The sequence below is a fragment of the Oculina patagonica genome, chromosome 13 (genome assembly GCF_052425735.1).
Source record: "Oculina patagonica isolate OP01 chromosome 13, crgOcupat, whole genome shotgun sequence".
In the NCBI taxonomy this organism is placed as follows: Eukaryota; Metazoa; Cnidaria; class Anthozoa; order Scleractinia; family Oculinidae; genus Oculina; species Oculina patagonica.
The window spans coordinates 28,842,156-28,862,595 of NC_135770.1; the positions used below are offsets into that span (position 1 = coordinate 28,842,156).

The following is a 20,440-nucleotide window of genomic DNA, read 5'->3' on the forward strand; positions in this document are numbered from 1 at the left end:
TATATGGGCCTTGAATTGGGAGGGCTTATGAGAGAAAAGGATAAAAAGGGGAATTTCACAGAATCTGCTCAACAGCGTACTCTCGAGCAGCTTTCATTTATCTGCCCACTGTCTTTTTCTCTCTCCAGGTTTTAGTAAGGCCAGACCGCTATGAGTGGATTTACAATTCATATTAACACTTTTTTGAGATTTTTAAATCCCGGTTCGAGCTTTGGGAGGATATTGCGTTGAGTTCTTCGGAAAGCCTCTGTACTATCATACCGTATTTTCTCGAATAAGCGCCGCCCCCGAATAAGCGCCGCCCTCGAATAAGCGCCGCATTTCGGACAAAAAAGTTAATAAGCGCCGCCCCCGGCGCCGCAGTCCCGATGCGGCGCTTATTCAAGGAAATCTGTTTAACTAGAAACAGAACTACAAAGCAACTCTTAAACAAACTTGGACATTTCTTTCCATCAAAAGCGACGTTCTGCAGTTCAAAGTGCTTGTTTCACCGCTCAGTTTTTCTATTGAACATTCTTCAGTACAATCTTCAGCAAGAGACGACTTTTGGCAATCAGGGGACCCTATTTTAATAAATGTAAAGGATTAGATTCTTTGTGGCGTCAAACTTTTTAATAAGCGCCGCCCTCAAATAAGCGCCGCCCTCGAATAAGCGCCGCACTGGAGGCGTAAAAAATTTAATAAGCGCCGCGGCGCTTATTCGAGTAATTACGGTAGTCCCTTTCTTCACCTAGGTCGGCGATAAGGACATACGTGATGTAAGTCATGACGCATCACGAGAGGTGTCCTTATGGAGAGGTTCGACTTTAATAAAAAAAAAGTCCGAGATAACAAAAACAGCCAAGTTCTCACCTGCTTTGTTTTTTTTTGTAAAAATCTGGACGAAAAACATTTGTATCTTTTAACTTGCCCTAAAAAGAATTGATTCGAAATTCATTTCAAATCAATGAGGAAAATGTGTTAGCTTCACTGTTATTATGTTGTTCTTGCCGCGAGTAAGCCACGCCTTCTTCGAACACGATAATTACTGATGACACAAACGTAAAGTCATGTTCATTTCAAAATCAGCTCGCATTATGCTTATTAACAGATGACCTCTTTTGTTCAACATTCAGACCACTGTGTCAGAGATCTAAAGAGGATTCGGAGGCACCACTTCCACCCCCTCCCCCCGCCTTCCTACAACAACACCAAAAAAAAAAACCCAAACTCCCAGCTATTATAAATGCAGATTTACCGCTAGAAGCCGAGTACTTTTTAACCGCGTCAGTCAATAATAAACCGGTATTTCTATGCATAAATGCTTCTGAAACAAACTTCCGTGTCTCTTGTGCTTAGAAATGGACTTTAAGAACTCTGATCATTCATTGATTTTTATCTGATCGCCAAATGAATTAACTTAATTAACACATTTAAAACCCACATTTCGTACCAAACTGTACAACCCCAGGGCTTATACAAGCAGATTTTTGCACTTTCTTACACGGTTGGGGAGCGTGATGGCCTAATAATGGTAACTGCGCTGGACTCTGGACCAAACAGTCCTGGATAGAGCTTTTGGGGGACAATGCGTTAAGTTCTTTGGAAAGCCTCTCAACTCCCAGAGTCCCTTTCCTTACCCAGGTGTAAAAATGATTACCAGTCAATCTTTAGCTTTTCGGGAAGGGAGGTAACCCTGCGATGGAATAGCATCCCATCCGGGTGGAGTAAAAAATACTCGTTGTCGCTTCACGTTGCGGAAACCGGTATGAGCTCCGGCCTGATGGGCCACTAGGCTCGTAACCTGCCTATTGAGAGACCTGGCGGAGAACTACATAAATGGACCGGGCGGCCATAAATTTTTTATCGTGAATTGAGGCGCGGCGCTCCCACATTAAGGGGTGACATGGCATAACGAAGAGTAATTGATAATCCATTCCCCGAACTGTTCCAAATTCAGGCCACTGTGTAAAAGAACAAAAGAGGATACGAAGGCACCACTTCCACACCCCCCTCCCCCCCCCCGAGCCCCCTCAAAAAAAACACACCAAAAAACACCCCAAACTCCCAGCTATATTATAAATGCAGATTTACTGCTCAAAAATAAACCGGTATTTCTATGCATAAATGCTTCTGAAATGAACTTCCGTGTCTCTCGTGCTTAGAAATGGACTTTAATAACTCTGATCATTCATTGATTTTTATCTGATCGCCAAATGAATAAACTTAATTAACGGAGCTCAAGCGCAATCTATAAATACACGTCAAGCTCAAACGATGTTCATTTCACAGCAGTTAGAATTTTACTCGAGCTTCTGTATCTCTTCGACTTTCATTGCTGATAACGAGCATTCTGCCTGGAGACACAAAACTTCGTTTGGCCAAAAGGTAGGCGAAAAGATTTAGAGGAATCTTAAAGCGTGAAATAGTTAAAGATAGGCACTTTAAGAAATCCTTAATTTGCATATTTGTGAAAACAGCCAGATAACACAAACAGTTGAAGTTATGTCTGACAGGTATTTTCACTAGTATAAAACCGTTCTATGACATTCTTGCTTTCCTAGTAATTTTTAAAGAAAAAGTAAGAATGACCCTGTTACGGAATGGGCAATTTCTTAAACAGTGATTTGGGAAATGCGAGCAACAGAAGTTCTTGTGAAACGAATACTTGAATAACAACAGCGTATAATCTCGACAACAAATAATATATAGATTTAGGCAAGCCTAAAAGCGGAGCTCCCCATTTATTTAATTTTCACTGGAGCTTACAATGTTTTCATTCTAGTGAATAAGCGGCCAAAGTACTAATGTTTATGGCGGTTTATAGGTTCAAGACAAATTTAAATAGCTCACGGTTAAACCGAATGTCAGCAGTACGACAGAAATAATAATCTTAAAGCGGGGCAAAATCATTACTCATGGCACGAAAAATTACTTTAGAGTACAGTAAATTATCTGCTTTCTAGCAATAGAAAATAGTTTCGCGATCCTGTTATAGTTTCGCAGCAGTTTAGTAGACTCCACAATATCTATTACATTGATATAGGATATATTCAACGTGCATTTTCAGAGTCTGTCGGATTAGCTCAATCGGTAAGGTGCCAGTCTGCGGATCCGGAGTTCGTGAGTTCAAATCCCAGAGGGTCAAGTTTTTTTTTTCTTTTTTCCTTTTTTTTTCTTTTTTTTTTTTTTACCCCGTAGCAATAAAATGGTTTGTTTATTCTATCAACCCGATTTAGCTTTCGAATGCTCCTTCATGTACGATGCTGGCTTTACAGATAGACACGAAAGTCATCGATCGATTATGGCTCTCAATGTCCACTTTTTTGGCGGTCGATTACTTTCTACACGTAATTTTCAGCCACATTTTGTTTCATTGCTTCTTGTTTTTCTTTTCAAACCTCTTTAAATTTTAAAGGCCGCCTTTATACGGCCGCCTTTATACGGCCTTCTTGCTTCACTATTTCTACCATCAAACTATGGCGGCCATCTTGCGCAACTCCGTACGCCGTACGTACGCGCCCGCGAACCATGCCGCTATCCATGTTGACCATGAAAACTCATTTCCATAGTGTTCCTTCTTTCATACCATTTGCCTGTCTATGGGGCTCCGCACAAGGCGCCTTCGGCGCCTTGCGAGCTCCGCTAAAATAAAGTTGCCGACATAAAAATTTGGAGAAACGATCGTACGCTCAAAAATCGCCATATCTTTGGCAAAGATCATGTATTTGTTTAAGATAAGCAAAGAATACCTGAAACTGCTTATTATAAACGACTGTAACCCTTTCATGTTTCTCCCGATTATTTGCTGTTAAATGAGCAATCTATAAATACACGTCAAGCTCAAACGATGTTCATTTCACAGCAGTTAGAATTTTACTCGAGCTTCTGTATCTCTTCGACTTTCATTGCTGATAACGAGCATTTTGCCTGGAGACACAAAACTTCGTTTGGCCAAAAGGTAGGCGAAAAGATTTAGAGGAATCTTTAAGCGTGAAATAGTTAAAGATAGGCACTTTAAGAATTCCTTAATTTTGCATATTTGTGAAAACAGCCAGATAACACGAACAGTTGAAGTTATGTCTGACAGGTATTTTCACTAGTATAAAACCGTTCTATGACATTCTTGCTTTCCTGGTAATTTTTAAAGAAAAAGTAAGAATGACCCTGTTACGGAATGGGCAATTTCTTAAACAGTGATTTGGGAAATGCGAGCAACAGAAGTTCTTGTGAAACGAATATTGAATAACAACAGCGTATAATCTCGACAACAAATAAAATAAAGTTGCCGACATAAAAATTTGGAGAAACGATCGTACGCTCAAAAATCGCCATATCTTTGGCAAAGATCATGTATTTGTTTAAGATAAGCAAAGAATACATGGAAACTGCTTATTATAAACGACTGTAACCCTTTCATGTTTCTCCTGATTATTTGCTGTTAAATGAGCTGATCCGCAGATATGGCGCTGAAATGGCCAATTTACTAGAGGTTCCATAATTTTTTATTCTTAACGGTTACATTTCCCCAATTTTTTTATTAATGGAATCAATTCACCAATGAACAAGCTTTGTTCATGGTAAATGGCTTGTTCTAAATCGAGATAACAGTGGAGTTATAAGCCTTTCATTTTGTAGTAAATTTGAGACTGTTCAAAACATCGTTAACATACCTTCGAACTTCTTGGCCGTTGATCATCTAAACTCAACATTTGCCGAATCTATTTTGATATATAAAAAGAAGAAAGATAGTTCTTTATAACTATACCAAGTATGATCGAGAAACTGTGACGGCAGGTTCAGTGTCGAAGTAACAAGAACACCTTCGATCCGCCATGTTGGCGGGCCGTCACGGACGCTTCAAGTCGGCCTTCTCGATATTTTCCAAAATAAAAAGAATTGAAACTTTTTAATATCCATTTGGTAGTTAGGACCCTAAAACAAGACTGCATGCCAAATTTCAGCGAAATCGGTGAGGTACGGTGTCCGCGAACTTTTAAAAAAGCTCGAAAATTATGGAGTATTACACTTAAGTCAATTTTTGTTTATGCTGTATTTATTTATATTTTTTCTGGCAAACAATATGGTTGTTTTTGTTATTGTTGTTGTTGCCGTCGCCGTATTTTCTCGATTAAACGCGGCTTCCCGATTAAAGGCCAGCTTCGTAAAAACGCCGGGTCAAAACTGCTAACTTTTAAATAATTGCCGGTGGCGTTTGATCGAGGTCCCGTCGTTTATTTGCGGTCGAGTAAACAAGTAAATATATTTTACGACAAACTGGTACTGCCCGCTATTTTTGGTATTTTTTTTTTATAATGTTCAAGAAAACGTCCGGCGTAAACTTACTGGATGGATGCTCTAAACAAAATGAAACAGCAATGTTCGCGTTCGGGTCGTCTTGACTGACACACTGTTGTTTATAGGACGTTTATAACCGCGGAGGACGTTGGCGACATTGCCCTTTATAGGCTCATGGGCTGTTTATGTTTTGTTTGTAACAAATCTTGATTGCAACATGCACGTGCCGTATGCAATACTGTAACCTGCGATCAGGCGTTCTTTTTTCTTTTTCGAAAGGGAGAGCGGAGTGACAATTAGGGAGGAAGGGCACTTTGGTAATAATCATCCTCGTAGACACAGGAACAGTTAAATTTGTCGGGCAGGACGACGAAAAAATCATGGGTCTCGAAGAATAGATAATAATAAATCAACCCCGATTAAAAACTGGCTTCAAATAAACTTCGGTTTTACCAGGCCAAGTTTGAAATAAACGCTGGCGGTGTTAGCTTGCGAAAATACGGAGGCAAAATGACTAACCTCTATTCTTTCCTTATTCTTTTGCCTCCTTTCGCTTGCATTTCGTTTGAAGGGAGTTACAGAAGGAGATTTCTTAAAAATGGTTAATGTTGTGGGTATTTCCATGTAGGAGACTGTATCTGTGATCTACTTTGAAGCAGCCTTCCATATAGTTTTGGAACACACAAATATTTGTGTCCGCTTTTGAGCAAATGTTCTTTTAAATATTGGAAGAGGGTAAAAAGAAATACCTCTTTTTGTATTTCTTGGAGCTCTGTTTGAGTGAAATCAAGCTGCACAAACAGGTATTTTGACAAACAAAAGCCACTACAAAGAAACATGGAGTTTCGACTATTAAATTTTCCCGCCAAACTTTAGACTGAGCTCTTTGACGTCACGCATACATTATCAGCTCCAAGATGGCGGCGTTCAGTTGTCGAGTTTTGGGCTACTTCAGAGAAAGATTTTGTAGGGTTATAACGCACGTTGGAGGCTGAAATTTTGGTGAATAGCATATCTTTGTACGAACTTTTTATTGGCGTTAAGTAAATAAATGGCCATTCTGGAGTGAACTTCTCCTTTTAAGGTACAGTGGAAACCAGTTTGTTTTTTTTACCTCCAAGAGAAACGACATTTGGTTCGAGAAATCGGACGTTTGAGGAATTGTGGGTAAAATTTCAGCGTTCGACTAAAAGATGGGAAACTTCTTTTGGTTCAAGTTCTCGGGAGGCTCGAAAAATCGACAGATTCCACTCACTGTATTGTGAAAAATCATGGCTGTGTTTTGACGTTCTTTACCATGCAATAACAATTCATTTAAGTTGTAGTTCATTGTCTCAATTCGAAATGTTCGAGAATGTGGACAGATCATATAACGCTTCACTGTACTTGCACAGCGCACATTTGACCAGAATTCAATTTTCGGTTTCCTTTAGTTTGCAATTTCCGTTCAAAACATTACCAAAAGAGCGGAGAGAACTTCGCAGATTTTGGAGTGTCCTCGGATCACCCAGACAGATTGCAAGGACCCCGGGGGGTTGGGTACTCTCATATTTAACAATTATTCTTCGAAGGCGAAGTAATTATTGTTAAATAATCCCCGAGACGAATGTTTTAGTATAACTTTCAGTGGTGAATATCAGTAACTACAAACATTAGAGTAGAAAACACGAAAATAACAGACATGAGTGCTCGCTTGCAAACATGTAAACCGGTTTATTTTATCGAAAGAATCCGAAGTTTAAGCAATAAAACGGGACAAAACAAACACTACGTACGGAAAAGAAAGATGCCTGGTACCAGGATCGTTCTCAATCCGCTATTGTACAATAACTCTTTGTTGTATAATTTTCGGTGATTTTCGCGGCACAAAAATTGACAACAAAACGTACAGCTAGGAGTACAAACAATAAATTCATTTTAGTACAGCCCTGATGTCAACATAAAGATTCTCGTTACTTAACTGGATACATTTCTCATAGTACCAAATGGGAGAATTTCTATCAAAGTCAATACGGAAGCACGTGTTTCTTTCCCATGGGAGCATTTCTACTGAGATCACGTACGAAGTATTAAACTCATGACAAGTTTTGGAGCTTTATTTAAAAATGGATCGCTTTTCGCGTCTTTTTATTGTTTGCTGGGGACTTTGCTGGCTGCAGTGTCAAAGATATCAAATATTATTCCTCTTTAATACTTCATTCATCCACTAAAAAATAAAATTAAAATTGCTTTTGTCGCTTGATAAAAGTTGCGTTGTATTGTAGCATGACATTCACAACACGATATACGAAATTTTGGATTCAGGTCAATCTTCAGGGTCAATTGCTGCCATGTGTTACTGTCGTTGTTTTTAAGAGTGATAGACATTTCTGCTTTCAAATCTTAGGAAATTCAACTATAATAAATTGTCTCCTTCGGTTATACATTGTATTAGTCATTTCTAATTAACCTGGTGTAGTTTGTTCTTGTCCTACGTGGTTTCTTGTTTAGTTTTGTTTAAAATTTTCAGTGCCCGTATTTAAAGCCCTCGTGTATTAATTCTTTTGAGAAAATTTCCGAAATTTCCTTCAAGACTTTCGAGAAAGATCCGCAGAAAGTAAAGGGTACAGTTTTTCTCAACCAAGGATAGTAATCCTTGTAAAACAAAGCAGTTTAGGTGATAAAAGTGATTTTTATATGGCAACGTTTTCGAACTAAATCCGAACTTTCCTACTGGTTCTTTCTTGGCCGGGACTTTGCCACACGGACTGTTCCTAGTTAAACAGTCATAAGCTGTCCATCCATCCATCCATCCATCCATCCATCCATCCATCCATCCATCCATCCATCCATCCATCCATCCATCCATCCATCCATCCATCCATCCATCCATCCATCCATCCATCCATCCATCCATCCATCCATCCATCCATTCGAAAAAGCCATTCTAACGTGTGGAGTTCCCCAGGGTTCGATACTTGGGCCACTCTTGTTTCTAATATATATAAATGATCTTGCCAAAATAACGGATTACGCTACCACAAGAATGTATGCAGATGATACTAATATGACTTTCACTGCGTGCAGCATCCCTGAATTACAAAATGATATGAGTGTGGATTTACTATTTCTTCAAAATTGGCTTATAGCAAATAAACTCACTTTGAATGTTTGAAAAACTGAATATATGTTAGTTGGATCTAGGCAACGGATAGCGACTTTCACCCAAGGGCTTAATCTTTCTTTAAACGGAATTTCGCTAAGACAAGCACACAGTAGCAAATGTCTAGGTATAGAAATTGACGAGTTTCTGACATGGGACTCTCATATTTCTAGTGTCTCGAAGAAAGTATCATCTGGTATAGGTGTCATTAAAAAGATTAAGCCTTTCGTTCCTACATCCAACTTACTAAGCGTTTACCAGTCAATTGTTGAACCATACTTTGACTACTGTAGCATTGTATGGAACGATATAAGTGACCACCTCAATGACAAATTACAAAAGTTGCAAAATCGTGCTGCCCGAGTGATCACTGGCGCAGATTATCAAATTCGGACAAATGAGTTATTTAACAAACTTCGCTGGTCTAACCTTAAAGAAAAGAGAAACAAACAAAAAGCTCTCATGATGTTTAAAATCATGAACGGTATGACTCCAACCTATTTAGAAGACATTTTTTCAAGAAACATTGGCAGTTCGGTATATAATCTTAGGACTTCAGGAAGGAACCTAGCCTTACCTGTAGTTAAAACGGACTACTACAGAAAAAGTTTTGCTTATACTGGAGTCAAGATCTGGAATGCATTACCAGACGATCTGAAATACGAAAAATCAATGAGAGTTTTTAAAAAGAAACTAGAATCTTTCAATCTCTCTGTCGATTTTTAGAATAGTTTGTAAACACGTTTGATCCTTTTTGTTCATAGCTATTTATATAGATAATTGTATGTTAACTTATATTGTAATCTAGTCACTATTTTCTTAATGTAATTAATATAGTAATTGACGGCTTTTGTGAAAAACAAAAGTACAATTATTTGTAATTTTTGAACAAAGCTACCGTCGTTAAATAAAGTTTTCTATCTATCTATCTATCTATCTATCTATCCATCCATCCATCCATCCATCCATCCATCCATCCATCCATCCATCCATCCATCCATCCATCCATCCATCCATCCATCCATATTTTTTTGTTAACGCAGGTCGGTTTTCGGCAGCATAAAGCTGATGTGGACCCGTGATTAACTAATTACAAGTTACAAAATTAATATAAAAATCTTATTTTGAAATTTAAGTAAACCTAATGATTACAAAAATTGTGTAGAAATCATAGAATAAAATTATAAATTAAATTTAAGGTTCCTAAAAATATTTATAATTTTCTAAATCCTTATTACAAACAAAAGCAGATTGATTAAAGGCTATATTCTCAATTGTTGTAGAAAGAAAACGAAGTTTGTTTTTAAATCTATGGTGATCCTTTATGCTCTTAAGATCTCTTAACTGATTGAGGTAAAGTGTTCCAATTGCAAGCCTTTGCGGACTTATGTCTAAAGGACTATCTATGCCCATCGCGGACCTATGTCTAAAAGACAGTCTTCCAACATCAGAGTTTGGTCTGTGCGAAGTTAGTTTCAAGTTTTTAAGTTGTGTATTTGTTCTTTTTGAAAGCGGCAAATTCAAAATTCGCAACTAAACTGGAAAAGGAAAACGTGTAAATACTCTCATTCTTCGCAAAGAAACTAACTAAAAGTTTGATATTGTACAGAGCTTACAACGTGGACGAAGAAGACAAAAATTCAACAAGCGAATCTGACAATCTGGAAACGTCTGATGTAAAAACTGACAAGCTTCTTAGAAAATAGTTACTATAACTAGTAGTTCGCAGGAAGTTTATCACATTTGAACCTACTTACATGGCCTAGCTCCCACGAGTCTCTTGTAGCTCAGTGGTAGACCGGTGTTCGGAAGGTCATAGGTTCGATTCCTGTTTGTAGAACTCGGAATTTTTTCCGAGTAGCTTCTGTCATTGACTGAATAATATCTTTCTCATTGTCTTTCTCCGAGCTTAAATTATATCATCCTTTATTTTCATAAAATAACACAGTATTACTTGACTGACTACTTGACATAAAAACATTACTAAGTACATTAATTTACCTACCAAAATATTATAGGAAAATCCATTACCTGACGAGGGAATTCCACGTTGAATCTCACTTGAAAAACCGATATCGCACGAATCGCGAAATTTAACGTGGAATTCACGAGTCAGGTAAATGGATTTTCTTTGAATCGCATAGCCTTTTTAAAATTAGAAAGAAAACCCAATTTCATTTTTGTTTGTGGGTGAATGTTGCAACATTTACGCACGTCATTCTAATCGAGAGTTTGTAATTGGAGCATTTCACTGCAAAAATTTTTTATACAACTGTTTTTTTGTTTTTATCAAGTTTACAGCATGCAGTTAAATTGTCGTTGTTTTCTTCTGTTTCGTGTAGATTTTATTGTACGAAAACGGCATTACTGTCAAACTATCAAACTATCAACAGTATTACTTCGACAAAATAAGCAGCTATTCTTTTACACGAGGAATTTGTAACATTTCTTTCTTTTAGCGAACGTTTCTACAGTGGTCGTGTAAGAGTAACTGCTTTTTACTCGCGAGTTTGTTCATACGGTACGGACATTTTAATTTTCCGTTTCTCTGAGGCGGTGAAAGAAAACATTGTTTAACCGCTGCTCGTAAGAAAGTCGTAACTGAAATTAAAACAAGGAGAATCCTCTGTTTCCTTACCTCGGTCAGGTTTCTGCTTTGTAAACGGAGAGCATTGAAACATAACCGTTTCCAATTTTTGCCTGCGTTGCTATGTGAAGCTACGCGTTGCTACGGTGCAATATCGCTCTGCCTCGCTTTCAAGTCGCAATTTCACTCTGAATACCTCGCCTCGATAACCAATCAGATGGCGAGAATTCTCCCAGCTATGCGATTCTGTTTCATATTTATTATATAGACGCGAGTGTTCTTTTAAAAAATAGACCGCGCATAAAATTTGCACGAAACGTTTTTTGCCGTATTTTTTTCATTTTATTTATTTATTTATTTATTTATTCCATTCCAAAATTTACAATGATTATATTCAAAACAAAACAACAAGAAAAAAAAAAGAAATGGAAAAGGGCAAAAATATAGTAAGCTAATTTAATGCCCTTGGTGTAATTACACTTATAATGGTTTGGATCAAAAAAGTAAACTTAAAATAAGAGAGGAAGAGGTATGAAGTAGTTAGTACTGAGCAAAATAAAACTGGTACATAAAGTGCTTTTTTAAAAAGTTTTCTAGTTGGCATGTTACGTATATATAAAGGAAGGTCATTCCAATAGTAACATCCAATAACAGGGGGACAAAATTTCCTTATATTTATACTAGGGAAAACGGGATTTAAGTATTGCAAGGATGCACTTCGAGTAGCGTAATTATGTTGCTCAGATACCAGAGATAGGATGTAATTCGACGGCTTTTCATCAATTAAATATTTTTACAGTCAAACCAGATGTTCTTTTGATGGGAACTCTGCAATGTTGCGGCGAAATGTTTCAATATTGATTGACAGTTCGCTCGTCGCAACTTACAACTTTCAATTAAAATTTGCTCGAGTAAGTTGCCAAGTTCCGGTTTTCATTTTCCCGTATAAAACATAACAATTCCACCTCTGTTTAAAAAAGGAGGAAATAATTGCCCCCGGGGGGCACCCTGTATATTTTTGGGTGGGGGTGTGCCGCTGGGAATTTGAAGCCCTTGCCCTATACCTTCACAACGGTCAAACGCAAAAGTTGACGTCACATCCGGTCTTCGCCACCTCGAACTTTTGACTCGAAAGTGGGCAAACTTTTGTAAGAAATTGTTAAAGAAATAGTACGAGGAAAGAACATTTCAAGCTGGGAAACTCAGTGGAGATGAATTACTAAATTTCCAATCCATTAGCGGCGTATAAACCTTAACTTTCCAGGGACGGCGTTAACTTTTGGCTTTAAAGCGAAAGTTTTCGAAAAATTTAAGACTTTGTATGGAGAATTTTGGCGGGAATTGCACAAAAACTGCGCACGCGCGCTGCGTTTGACCGCTGTGTGCCCTATACCAGACCATGTTCAGCTGGTTTTTGCAACCCTTTACTAGACTAGACACCAAAAATCCATACCCTATCGCAGACTTGCACTACTATCAGTGTTTTAATGGAAAACCATCTGTCAACAACGATGCCGCGATGATTTTATTTACGTTTAGGAAAGCCTCTTTCTCTTCTGTGTTTCTATTGCTATTCTGGACTTAATTCGTCATAACACCGATCAGCTTTCCGGCAAATGCTACCCTATTCTAGACCAAAACTTTCTGATTTCTATATCCTATCTCAGACTAAAAACCATACCCTTTACAGCGGCACATACCTATATAGCTCATATATGGGAGTGTCCCCCCGGGTAATTGCCCTATGGCCGACTGTTTCTTGCCAGCCTGCGAGAAATTAGCGACAGGCTTATTTCAAATCGCCAAACTAGTAATTGCACTTAAAAATTCAAATTTGCTCCGTAAGTTACGGCTTACGTTTTTATTTTTGAAGCGTGATTCCCGTTTGGCGATTTGAACTAAGCCTGTCGCTAATTTCTCAAATTCTGTTGATAAACAGTCGACTAAGGGGCAACTATTTTCTGTTTCTTTGAAACAGAGGTGGTATTACCTCGTTTTTTACGACAAAATGATAACCGAAACTTGGAAACTCACCCAACTGTTAATCGGTATTGGTACATTGCGCCGCAATATTAGAAAGGTCCGATAAAAAGAACATCCGGTTTGACTGTAAAATCCTCACTAATGAGGATATCGATGACGTCATTTTCCGCCTTTGCACGGTTGTTTCGTTTAACTTTTACTCAATTCGTGACTTCTGTCTTTTCTCGTGTTAAAAACAATGTTTTACTCATTCGCTGCGCTCATTCGTATAATATTGTTTTTACCACTCTAAAATAAAAATAATATATCTGCGCTGCCATATAATGTCATTTAAACCGGTATTTCATGCTTACTAGGTATAAAGTTGACACCAGGCAGGCACATTCGTGACATTAATATACGTATACAAACATGACCCAAAAAGAAAGATCGACGACTACCACCAACATCTCACCATTGCAAAACAACTGGGTGACAGGGCTGGAGAAGGACGTGCTTATGGCAATCTTGGCAATGCTTACCGACGTCTGGGTGATTTTAAACAAGCCATAACGTACCACAACCAAGATCTTAGCATTGCCAAAGAACTGGGTGACAGGGCTGGAGAAGGAGCTGCTTATGGCAATCTTGGCAATGCTTACCAGAGTCTGGGTGATTTTAAACAAGCCATAACGTACCACAACCAACATCTTAGCATTGCCAAAGAAGTGGGTGACAGGGCTGGAGAAGGACGTGCTTATGGCAATCTTGGCAATGCTTACCAGAGTCTGGGTGATTTTAAACAAGCCATAACGTACCACAACCAACATCTTAGCATTGCCAAAGAACTGGGTGACAGGGCTGGAGAAGGAGCTGCTTATGGCAATCTTGGCAATGCTTACCAGAGTCTGGGTGATTTTAAACAAGCCATAACGTACCACAACCAACGTCTTAGCATTGCCAAAGAACTGGGTGACAGGGCTGGAGAAGGACGTGCTTATGGCAATCTTGGCAATGCTTACCGACGTCTGGGTGATTTTAAACAAGCCATAACGTACCACAACCAAGATCTTAGCATTGCCAAAGAACTGGGTGACAGGGCTGGAGAAGGACGTGCTTATGGCAATCTTGGCAATGCTTACCAGTGTCTGGGTGATTTTAAACAAGCCATAACGTACCACAACCAACATCTTAGCATTGCCAAAGAACTGGGTGGCAGGGCTGGAGAAGGAGCTGCTTATGGCAATCTTGGCAATGCTTACCAGAGTCTGGGTGATTTTAAACAAGCCATAACGTACCACAACCAACATCTTAGCATTGCCAAAGAACTGGGTGACAGGGCTGGAGAAGGAGCTGCTTATGGCAATCTTGGCAATGCTTACCAACGTCTGGGTGATTTTAAACAAGCCATAACGTACCACAACCAACATCTTAGCATTGCCAAAGAACTGGGTGACAGGGCTGGAGAAGGAGCTGCTTATGGCAATCTTGGCAATGCTTACCAGAGTCTGGGTGATTTTAAACAAGCCATAACGTACCACAACCAACATCTTAGCATTGCCAAAGAACTGGGTGACAGGGCTGGAGAAGGACGTGCTTATGGCAATCTTGGCAATGCTTACCGACGTCTGGGTGATTTTAAACAAGCCATAACGTACCACAACCAACATCTTAGCATTGCCAAAGAACTGGGTGACAGGGCTGGAGAAGGAACTGCTTATGGCAATCTTGGCAATGCTTACCAGAGTCTGGGTGATTTTAAACAAGCCATAACGTACCACAACCAACATCTTAGCATTGCCAAAGAACTGGGTGACAGGGCTGGAGAAGGACCTGCTTATGGCAATCTTGGCAATGCTTACCAGAGTCTGGGTGATTTTAAACAAGCCATAACGTACCACAACCAACATCTTAGCATTGCCAAAGAACTGGGTGACAGGGCTGGAGAAGGACGTGCTTATGGCAATCTTGGCAATGCTTACCGAGTCTGGGTGATTTTAAACAAGCCATAACGTACCAAAACCAAGATCTTAGCATTGCCAAAGAACTGGGTGACAGGGCTGGAGAAGGAGGTGCTTATGGCAATCTTGGCAATGCTTACCAGAGTCTGGGTGATTTTAAACAAGCCATAACGTACCACAACCAACGTCTTAGCATTGCCAAAGAACTGGGTGACAGGGCTGGAGAAGGACGTGCTTATGGCAATCTTGGCAATGCTTACCGAGTCTGGGTGATTTTAAACAAGCCATAACGTACCACAACCAACATCTTAGCATTGCCAAAGAACTGGGTGACAGGGCTGGAGAAGGAGCTGCTTATGGCAATCTTGGCAATGCTTACCAGAGTCTGGGTGATTTTAAACAAGCCATAACGTACCACAACCAACATCTTAGCATTGCCAAAGAACTGGGTGACAGGGCTGGAGAAGGAACTGCTTATGGCAATCTTGGCAATGCTTACCAGAGTCTGGGTGATTTTAAACAAGCCATAACGTACCACAACCAACATCTTAGCATTGCCAAAGAACTGGGTGACAGGGCTGGAGAAGGACGTGCTTATGGCAATCTTGGCAATGCTTACCGACGTCTGGGTGATTTTAAACAAGCCATAACGTACCAAAACCAAGATCTTAGCATTGCCAAAGAACTGGGTGACAGGGCTGGAGAAGGACCTGCTTATGGCAATCTTGGCAATGCTTACCAGAGTCTGGGTGATTTTAAACAAGCCATAACGTACCACAACCAACGTCTTAGCATTGCCAAAGAACTGGGTGACAGGGCTGGAGAAGGACGTGCTTATGGCAATCTTGGCAATGCTTACCGACGTCTGGGTGATTTTAAACAAGCCATAACGTACCACAACCAACATCTTAGCATTGCCAAAGAACTGGGTGACAGGGCTGGAGAAGGAGCTGCTTATGGCAATCTTGGCAATGCTTACCAGAGTCTGGGTGATTTTAAACAAGCCATAACGTACCACAACCAACATCTTAGCATTGCCAAAGAACTGGGTGACAGGGCTGGAGAAGGAGCTGCTTATGGCAATCTTGGCAATGCTTACCAGAGTCTGGGTGATTTTAAACAAGCCATAACGTACCACAACCAACATCTTAGCATTGCCAAAGAACTGGGTGACAGGGCTGGAGAAGGACGTGCTTATGGCAATCTTGGCAATGCTTACCGACGTCTGGGTGATTTTAAACAAGCCATAACGTACCACAACCAAGATCTTAGCATTGCCAAAGAACTGGGTGACAGGGCTGGAGAAGGAGCTGCTTATGGCAATCTTGGCAATGCTTACCAAAGTCTGGGTGATTTTAAACAAGCCATAACGTACCACAACCAACGTCTTAGCATTGCCAAAGAACTGGGTGACAGGGCTGGAGAAGGACGTGCTTATGGCAATCTTGGCAATGCTTACCAAAGTCTGGGTGATTTTAAACAAGCCATAACGTACCACAACCAACATCTTAGCATTGCCAAAGAACTGGGTGACAGGGCTGGAGAAGGAGCCGCATTTTATTCTCTGGGAGGTGATTTTGAATTCTCGGGTGCTTTGCATGAAGCTCTTGATTATTATCGATCCAGTGTAAGAGTTTACAGTGATGTGAGAGCTCTTTTGAAGTCCGAAGATGTATGGAAAATATCCTTTCGTCAGGTGTGTGAACATGCTTACACCGCTCTTTGGAGAACTCTAGTAAGGCTTCAAATGACTGACGAAGCTTTGTTTGTTGCTGAACAAGGACGAGCCCAGGCCTTAATGGATCTCATGAAATTACAATATGATTCTGAACTGCTAGTGTCTGGGTCATCTGAGCCTAGATTAAAGGTCTCAGACGTATTAAGTGATATATCAACCCAAACAGTTTTTGTAGCACTTGAAAGCACAAAAATTAATTTATGGGTACTCTGCAAAGGAAAGAATCTTCACTTTAGACAAAAAGAAGTAGCAGGTAAAGACGCTGTTACCTTCTTGGAGTCTGTAAGGAAAGATGTTTTCAAAGAAAATGCAATTGCTGCTAGAGTTACCTGTGAAAATCGCTCACTGGATAAGCTTAGAAAGAAACTGCCCCCTAGTGAAGAATTTGTTCAGGAAACTGTAAAGGCATTACCAGGCAAAAACAATTCCTTGCGCCTCTTTCATGATTGTATTATTGGCCCTATTGCAGACTTACTTCAAGGTGACGAATTAATCATTGTCCCAGATGGTCCATTGTGCTTGGCTCCTTATTCTGCATTTTTAGACGATGAACTCAAGTATCTAAGTGAATCTGTTAGGATACGCATTCTTCCGTCATTGACGAGTTTACAACTGATCGCAAATTCTGCTAAGGACTATCACAGAAGGAGTGGAGCCTTGCTCGTGGGTGATCCATGTGTTAAGGAAGTTACAAATGAGCTGGGTGAGTCCATTTTATCGCCGTTGCCATACGCCAGGAAAGAAGTCAAGATGATAGGAGACTTGCTTGGTACCCCACCTCTCACTGGAAAAGAAGCCACGAAAGAAGAGGTGCTGAGACGAATGGGTTCCGTTGCCCTGGTTCACATTGCAGCACATGGCGATATGGAAGCCGGTGAAATTGCTTTGGCTCCAAATCCCGCACGGTCATCCAGGATTCTTGAAGAGAAAGATTTCATGTTGAAAATGTCAGATATGCAAGCGGTAAAGCTGCGTGCAAGGCTCGTTGTGCTTAGTTGCTGTCACAGTGCTCAAGGGAAGGTCACGCCTGAGGGTGTGGTCGGTATTGCAAGAGCTTTCCTGGGTGCTGGTGCTCGATCCGTTTTGGTGGCACTCTGGGCAATTGATGACGAGGCCACCATGGAGTTTATGAAATGTTTCTACGAACATCTGGTTGCGGATGTAACGCCAGTGTAGCTCTAAACCGGGCTATGAAATTCCTGAGAGAATCAGAGAAGTTTGGTGCCGTAAAGTACTGGGCTCCATTTGTGCTCATTGGTGATGACGTCACAATAGAATTTGGAGAAAATCAGTAAAAGCATCGTGAGTAGCATTTTTTGGTAAAGTTGAATCAATTTAAATTTATTTGTAGTTTTAATCTGTGCTTGTACATTTGTTCCGTGAAGTGTGAAGTTTCAGTCTTTTGACAAATTTTTCGACAGCTTTAAGTTGATTTCAAAATAAACATAAGTTTAAGTGAAAAGAGTTTCTTTTGATTCTCTATTGTGCTCATCTCTTGCAATTGGCATATTTCTTTGAATATACCTCCAATCTTTCAGTTTAAGAAGTAAAGTACGTTTTGGCTTAAAGTTGCCTCTTGGGTGTGCACTCGCAAATGTTAGGAAAGTATCAGCAAGAAAGGAAATCCGCTGATCATGTCGTTGTACATCAGAACCTTAGGTTAGCTTACGTTTAACAACACCATCAATGTAAAAGTTTGGCAGTGCATGGTTACCTTTTTTTACGTCAAACGCAATGATCATGACTGTAAATGCCTTGCAATTTACCTGTGGCAAATATTCTGCAGCTCTTGAAACCTTTGCCGAGGTTCGGACAGAATAATTTAATAGTTTAAGTTAAGATAGAGGTCTTGGCCATAATAGATTGTTTTCTTTTGCAGAAGCTGTATGAATCAAGTACAAAGAAAACTACTTGTCGAGTAGTTAACAGACTTCTTTATATCCTTTTCACAGCGTGTGTATTTTCCCTGTAGCTTGTTCCTGCAGTGATACTACAAAACAACCAAAACGTCGTCGCTATAAATATTTTCCAAAAGTAGGCCTTTTACAAGTTAACCAATTTTCTTCAAGTTCACAGTTGAGATAATCCCGCGGTTGCCTGCGTATGAAAAAAACCAGGACTTATCTCTCAAAAGATTGGCGCTTTTACTTTTCATTGCAAACCATTACAAATGTCATTCCCAATTTGTATAATTGTAAAATTTAATTTTTTTTTTTTTTTGGGTTAAATAGAATATTAGTTAATTATTTGAGTTTCCTTAATTGTTATTAAGTGTGGTTGTATAGTTCAGTAAGGAAGAGACGAAACGCGAGTAAAGCTGTAACAACAATGCCAGTAGATATGAAAGGCTAAGTTTCCTCTTAGGAAAATTGGCTTAACAAAGCCACTGTGCATTTAAAATCACATACAAAGAAACTTAATTGATAATTTTTCAAGTATGTTTGTGGAAAAATGATTAGCCTTACATATTTTGTTGGCCATTGATTGGTTTGAAAGCTCACGTATTGTCAAAACGCAGCCCACGCGGGAATCTCTTGGCGCGTGTTAGATTTTGAGATGGTGATCACATGCTTGTCCAGTAAACTGTTTGTCACCCATCTACTGACCGTGGAACAAGCAAGCTTGTATGACCTCAGAGAAATGGCATAATCACCGTTACACGCAGAAAATGCGTAAACCCAGCCTGACAAGAGCCACATTTCAGAACAACTTTTAAGGCGAGGTGACAGAAGGAGACTGGGAACTAAAATTGGAAGCTTTAATGCGTTGTGGAAATCTCGACTGAGATGAACTTTTTTGATTGACTGTATATTTAATACCGTCACAGATAAATCTTACTCAGTACTCAATTAGTGCGGTGTATATAGTTTATAGTTTTTTTGTACAGTTTGAAAAAAAAGTAATTGACTAATGTTTTTGATGTGGACATGTTTGTGGGAACTCTCCTAATGGGTATGTGGAGAATGTGAGATGCTAGGCGCGAATTCCGTGATTCGTTTGTCGTCGAAGCAGTATTACCTTCATTAAAATCAATCAGATGGCACACGCATTTTTTTCACTCCCTGGGGAAACTTTTCAGTGAAATGCGAAGTTTTTTGCCACTGCTTGTTGGAAACCAAGAAACCTCAAAGCAGCAATTTTATAAAGAATATGTGAACTTTCATTTTAGGACAAAAAAGGTATACTGATACTTAATTAAAAGTAGTTTAATTGTCTTAATACTGTAAAGTTACCATAAGTGGATTATAACTCCTGCAAGGTTAAGTGAATTGTAGTCGTGCTTGAACAGTTTGCGGACTTGTGATTGATTGTTGGCTTAATGCAGTCATGGATTTCACAGAATAGTAATGCGTACAAAAACAATTAATAAATAACTTCTTTAAACTTCTAATGTGGACGTGTTGGATCGAAATAAAACTCCTCACAGCCTTGATGTGAATGTGAATGTCAATACTTTACTTGGTGGAGCGTGGTACAGTGGATAGGGGGCCTGGTTGAGAGTTGTCGCCGAGCATTCGGCGGTGGAGTGGTTTTTTAAATATCCAAAATTGAAAATTTGTCAAACCATCTCTAAAAATTGTTTCCAGAAAAATTTATTGGATGTTTGTAGTAGCCGATTACCAAACATGTCCACTGTAACGATAGTTTTAAAAACAGTTTAAAACTTGTAAGATCCGTTGTAAGATCAAATGTCCATTATACTTTTACACGGACAATTTTAAAATTGTGCTTGGCAGAATATGAATAATAAAAACTTGTTGCTGTTTTAGACA

The 20,440-nt window shown here is 39.5% G+C and overlaps 1 long non-coding RNA gene and 1 pseudogene across 2 annotated transcripts in view; one reads left to right on the forward strand and one right to left on the reverse strand.

The window, feature by feature from the left end:
- LOC144637313 (uncharacterized) overlaps positions 1-20,440 on the reverse strand; it is a 180,900-nt gene that overhangs the window by 134,416 nt on the left and 26,044 nt on the right. The gene's annotated exons all lie outside the window — the stretch shown is intronic.
- On the forward strand, positions 13,015-18,885 carry LOC144635539 (uncharacterized; annotated as a pseudogene). Its single transcript, XR_013567378.1, has 4 exons — positions 13,015-13,060; positions 13,368-14,947; positions 15,147-17,969; positions 18,547-18,885. The product of XR_013567378.1 is annotated as an uncharacterized LOC144635539 (transcript).